At 34.7% G+C, this 6637-nt stretch overlaps 1 long non-coding RNA gene across 3 annotated transcripts; it reads left to right on the forward strand.

Annotated features, from left to right (window-relative positions):
* The first annotated feature begins 983 nt into the window (after positions 1–983).
* LOC135150889 (uncharacterized) lies at positions 984–3458 on the forward strand. Of its 3 annotated transcripts, none has more exons than XR_010289348.1 (4): positions 984–1258; positions 1726–2615; positions 2996–3082; positions 3195–3458. It is a non-coding gene; the product is annotated as an uncharacterized LOC135150889 (long non-coding RNA). The 3 variants fall into 3 exon arrangements; XR_010289347.1 differs by having other exon boundaries at positions 1726–1856; positions 2284–3082; XR_010289346.1 differs by having other exon boundaries at positions 1726–3082.
* The last annotated feature ends 3179 nt before the right edge of the window (positions 3459–6637 follow it).

The raw sequence follows: 6637 nt of genomic DNA on the forward strand, positions 1-6637 counted from the left end.
TGAAAAGGTTAATTAAGCATACAACAGTTTCCTTCCCATAAATTATTGTCTATGCTACTTACATACAACGGGTTTTCAACAAATCGTTGTGTGAGTCTATTTTAGACAATGGCTCTTTTACAAGTGCATATTATGACGTAGCCATTATGTCACTTCTTCTCATGCAACACATGTGTATTAAAAAACCGTTGTCTATTAAACACTAGAGGACAAAAATAACCTTTTTAACAAAATTAGGATTATGACTAGTTTCGTTATAAAAAGCATATAACCAAGCATAAAGAATTTTGAAAAAAATTGTACATAACTAATATTGATATATACTAACATCCGTACGGTTAGATCATCGAGAAAAATATTTTAAAATTAATAGGGAGCAAATCGTATGGATAACAAAAGTTATATTCAGTGCGTCCTATACTGTAAGCATAAAAGACATACTAATACTCACGTTCGAGCCACAAAATTATCTTCTTATTACAAATGAATACTACACATTCACGTATCTGCATAATGTAATATATTTCTTAAGACAAATTGTACAAAAGTTAGAATTGATTAAGATTTTTAGTAGAAAGTAGTAATTTTACAAGATTTTTGTTTAAACCTCGAATAAGATTAATTTTCAAACATCACTAAATTAAGTAGGTATTAACATCCGTGCGTTTGGATCGTCGAAAAAAACTAAAAAAAATTATTCTAGGTAATCCGGATCGAGTCTTGAAGTAAGTACTACTTTTACAAGATTTTTGTTAAAAACTCGAATAATATTAATTTCTCAATATTGTAACACATCACTAAATTAATTAGGCATTAATATTTGTACGATTTGATCATCAAAAAAATAACTTTATTTATTTTAAATATTTCATGTATTATTTTTAAATACAAATTTATTAAAATTAATACCTTACCAATATATTTGACAATTTGAAATGAAATATTTTTCACTTGGGTGTGTGCTGTCTTTACATCCAATTTAGTTGGCCGCTCATCCCAAATTTTCATTTCCCCCCATTTTCCTCTCAACCCAAATTTTCATTCCCCCTCAGCACTCTTGAGGATTTACAAACTCTAAACACTCTTGGGTCTTCACAAACACCATGTTTGTATAACAACTCCCTCTCCGGTAAAGCTCCATTTGTTTTGTGTTTCTCTTGATACAAACCCTCTCCACAAATTCTCTTGATTGTAACACTTCTGATTTACCCCTCTCGATGGTAACATCTTTGATTTACAAACTCTGCAGGATCCATAGGTACATAAAAACTGTCTCCACAAACTCTCTCGATTTGGAACTCATTTTCTCTTCTTTTTTTGTTACACATAAAACAATATTTTTTCTTGAATTGCGGCTAATTAGGGTTTCAATTTTGGGGCTTTCATTTTGCAAGTAATCTCCAACTTATTTGGCTTTATTTTTGGGGTTTTTATTTATGTGATTTTATCTTTATTTTGGGTTTTGTACTTGAATAAAATTAGGGCTTTGCTTTGTATATTTGGATTTGATTTTGAGCTTTGATCTTGAAGCTATAGCTAGAACAGGCCCAGGCTTCATATATAATACTTGATTTGAAATGTTTTGACAATTGGATCTAGTATGCCTGTATGCCTCGAAGCAGACCGATTTATGGAGTTTGTTTTGTGTGTGTGTGTGTGTTGATATATGTGTGTTTTGATATATTTTGTGGGTTTGGATTAAAAATGTTTTTCTTCATTTTACAGTTCAAGAGTTCTGTACAAAATCGGGAGCATTTGAATTTAAATGGCGGCCAGAAAGTCAGTGATAAAGGAGTTGAAGCAATAACTTATGCTTGTCTGAAATCGAAAAGTTTCTCCATCTATTGGAATGTAAGGTAATACATGCTTTATGTTTATTTGGTTTTTGTGTTTGTATAATGGACCTAGTTAGACTATAAGCTGGTTATTGTGATACACTGCAAGAACATAGTTGATTTGAACTTGAGTGGCTGCAAGGTATATATGATCTCTAACTGAAACGGAATTCCAGTTACAGGAAAGAATCTTTTTCTTTCGACTACAGCTTCTTTTATTGCCCACCTTTTCTTATATTTATTCAGACTTTGGAGAGTTCAGACTTTATTGTGCTGTTTAGCAATGTGTATGCCTTTCTGATATGTAATCTGTCTTAAGAGAGTTATGCTTTATAGCAATGTGTAGACACTGATGGATGACAAGAATTCATTTATAGCTTACTCCGCGAGTTGCTGGTATATGTGTATGGGCTTTATAATCTCATTCTGAAATACCATCTTCTGTTAGATGCCTTGGCACTACCCCTTTCACTGGTCAGTACAGGAGATGCGAGGATCAAGTTTAAAGTAAGTGAGACTTGTTTCTTCTGAAGCTTGACCCGAATTCCTGGTTTCAAGTGAGAGAGGATTACGCCGACCATGTTAAGTTTGGAGGGGATGTTTGCCAGGAAGTGATTCTTTCAGTGTCCAGCAAACTAGAAAACATAGTCAACTTTATTGCGAGGGATTATCAAGCAGACGTTATCAAGTTCAAGGAGGACTAAACTTGTAGCTCTAAATCACAGTTCAGCTCTTGTCCACCTCCATACGTCAGTGCAGATATATCTACTACAGTAGTCGGTACTCTTAATTTTGCTCTATATTAGTGATGTATAAACTCATTTACAGAACTTTATGCCGTAGATTTGAATGCTGAAAGACTTTATAGGCCTTGTTCAATCATTTTACTTGCCACATGAGTCGTGACTTACATCCAGACTTACCATAAGCTAGTCAGTTTGCTCGTTTTGTTTGTTCCTGGGCTTTAATAGTTTAGCTTTGAGATCATGTGTATCACTAGTTCTCTGTTCTGCATGATTATATCTTCTGGCTTTATTTTGTTTTCTTTAATAACAAAAAAAAAACACTGTGTTACTATGCATGCGAAAGTTGTTCAGATATGTGGAGTTAAACTTCTTGAATCTTTATCTCACCTGACCATTTTGTGGGTAATATATTAGGTGCGTCAAGCTAACAGATGGGGGTTTGCAACAGATATTATGCAAATGTTGTGCTTTCCGGACTCTAAATCTTTATGCCGATACAAGGTAAATTCTAGAAAGGCTATATCTACATGTTTATTTATTGAAGTACAAAGGGGCCTGTTTGGAATATGTTCATGTAAATTTGTTGTTTAAATGGGAGTTTTTTTGTGTGCAGAAATTCTTCAATTCTCGTGGCATTTTTGCGTGCCAGTAGTACTGTTGGTTATTTCCTCCCAGCAGACTCAGCAACTTTGAGCTTTGCTGGTCAAGCCTATGAACTCTGCACCCAACTTCTTAGAGTACGAGACATATCTTCCGATAGTTTAGAAAGATCATACTCTTGTGTAAACCAAGTATTATGACTTTGACATGAGATTGTTTTGTATACGTTTTGATATTAAATTTGTAATTATTGTGATTAATTTATGGTTTTTAAGCATTTTATAAATTATTATTTTTAGTTTAAATAAAATCATTGTTGTCTTGGCTTATTCATACAACATTTAAAGGAAGAGAAATTCGTTGTCTATAACATTACACCCAACACTTTAAGAACCAAAAGACAATTGTCTTATGAGCTAAAACACAATAGAACCAAAACGTGTAATGTTGAGTTGAATACAATAAGACAACATGTTTTTCGTACATCAGCATTGTCGGTAAGACATTAACACAACATAAACTACTAACGAAACTCTTAGAAAACCGTTGTACAAAGAAGTTTGCATCAAGTGTCTTCTTCACACAAACGGTTGTGTAAATAAATCATTACAACGGTTCCTATTTTGTAAAACAATTGTTAAAAGCTATGAAGGACAAGTGTTTCTCATGCAAAGAAACAGTTGTCTTCTTCAGCTAACAACAACAGCTTGTTTATAAGAAAGGCTTGCTACAGAGGTTTTGTTACAAGACTTTCTTTCCACACTGTTGTGGTTTCTAGGTGTCATACAACGCGAACTTATAACACGACTGTAGAGTGAAGCAGCTCGCACAACGAATTGTGTACCATTGTCTGATATGTGTAACAGACGGCGGCTCGATAGTCAACGGAAAAACGGAGGTTTAGACAACGGGCAAAAATCGTTGTCTGATTCGTTTTTTCTTGTAGTGTAAGTATTATTCAATAGTCAAGATAAACTATTTCCAAATAATACTTCAGCCGTTCCAGTGGTTTGTCTAACACCACCTCGACTGTGAACCTTTATTATATTATATAGGTTTCTAACAATCTAATCTTCTGCTATCCCATTTGATACTAGATTGTCTACAATATATAATATACAGACAATGTGAAAACATGCATTGAAGATTCTCAAATAATTGTTATATACTTCAAACGAATATTTCAGTATAACCCTAACATCAACAACATTAAAATTGTGTAAGCTAAAAGTACAGAACGGGTGGAGTGACAAGAGTTTCACGGAAATGCTAAAACTTCTTGTAGACATATTGCCTCCGAATAATGAGCTTCCCACTTCCACATATGAGGCGAAAAGGATATTGTGTCCTTTGGGAATGAATGTAAAGAAGACACATGCATGTCCAAATAATTACGTATTGTTTCGCAATGAGTATGAACACCGACACACATGTCCAAAGTGCGGAGCCTCTAGGTACAAGCAGGAGGGAAATAATTCCTCTACTAATGACAAGAAGAGGCCTCCTGCCAAGGTGTTGCGGTATTTACCCATAGTGGAATGATTCAAACGCCTCTTTGCAATTGCCAATGATGCAAAGCTTATGAGGTGGCATGTGGAAGGGAGAAAATCAGATGGTATGCTCTGACACCCTGCCGACTCTCCATAGTGGAGAACCATTGATGGAAAGTTCTCGGAATTTGGCGGAGAAGTTAGAAATCTTCGACTCGGACTTTGTGCGGATGGCATGAACCCTTATCCCACTCTAAGCTCTCAACATAACACTTGGCCGGTTCTTCTAATGATTTATAATTTGCCTCCTTGGTTATGCATGAAACGCAAGTATATCATGTTGGCATTGCTAATTCCCGGTCCTAAAGAAGCTGGAAATGACATAGATGTTTATCTTCAGCCACTTATTGAAGATCTAAATCGATTGTGGGATCAAGGTGAGAGGGTATATGATGCTTATAGCCAAACAGATTTCGTCATGCGTGCCATGATTTTTTGCACCATATTTCCCTAGCTATGGAAACCTTTCAGGGTACAGCATCAAAGGAGCTAAAGCATGTCCGATTTGTGAAGATGCTACGATTGACATTCATTTAAAAAATTGCATGAAAAATGTATATATGGGCCATCGTACATTTCTTCCCCTTACTGACCCTTATCGTAAGAGGAAGAAGTCTTTTGATGCTACTATCGAGACTCGAATGGCTCGTTTGACATTAACCGGGAGGGAGGTTTTTGAACGAGTTAAAGATATTGATGTTGTACTTGGAAAGTTGTATAAAAAGCCTACCACGAGTACCGTTTGGATGAAGAGGTCCAACGTTACGCACAAAATTGAAACAAAGGATTACAAACCAAAATTTGGAATGCAACATTTCTTTCAATGAATATGGAGATCCAATTGGGGACATGCTTCAAGATTTCAGGTCTTATACAGGATCAGTAGTTCGTTTCCAAGTTGATATTAATATCGAGAGTTTGGAAGTAGTTGACCAAGGAGTGAAAGATGCAATTTGGGATGATATTAAGGTACTCTCTTTAATTTTGTAATGCAAAATTACAACTCCTCAACAAGTTGAAATAGCTTAATCTGGGATGATTAGGCCATTTCAGTTTCTCAACAATATAAAGATGTAATGTAACTATATTGGAAAGACAAAAATCTGAAATTTGAAATCAGCAGATTGCCCAACTTCATAGAATAAACTGTTTTCATCTAAGAAGTGGTGGGCAACAAATTACATACCATTGGAAAGATCTCACAATTTATTTTTTAATGCAAAAAACGGTATGTGAAAATAAAATTTCTACAAAAAATTACAGCTGTTTTAGTGGAGAAAGGTCATGCTGTCCAGATTTATATGTTTGTAGTTAAGGCACATTATTTCAGAATATTACTCGTGTTTCAACTTTCAACTGCAGAATAGTAGATCCTGGTGTTATAGGTCTCTCAAGTATCTTTGATGAAATATAACTCTTGCACTCTTGTTGACGAGTCCGTTATGTGACAGAATTTTGGTTGTTTTGCTCAAGGAACTATATTTACTTATTCGATAATAAAATGTGCAGCGAGTGTAGTGCAATGTGCAGAAACAATTAGAAATAAAGCTTCTGTTCCCTCGTATCATTCATAAATTTTTATAATTATTTTCAGAGTCGCTGGAAGTTGGATGATTCGCGTAAAAAGAATGTGCTAGAAAGAGCAGGAAAGCGGTGGAGAGATTTCAAGGCTAAATTGACTAAGAAATTCTTGCGCGAAGGCAAGGATGCATGTGAAAAATATATATACATCACCGAGGAGCAGTGGAAATTATTCAAAGAAAAATGTGAAACTGAAGAATTTAAGGTAAAAAATTACCTTTCTAAGAATTATGTAAAGTCATTTATTTTGTCGAGTTCTGCTCAGTTTCAAATATAACTTACTACTGGTTTTTTATTAAATAGCGAAAGAGTGAAAAAGAAAAGG

This window comes from Daucus carota, chromosome 2 (assembly GCF_001625215.2).
Source record: "Daucus carota subsp. sativus chromosome 2, DH1 v3.0, whole genome shotgun sequence".
In the NCBI taxonomy this organism is placed as follows: domain Eukaryota; kingdom Viridiplantae; phylum Streptophyta; class Magnoliopsida; order Apiales; family Apiaceae; genus Daucus; species Daucus carota.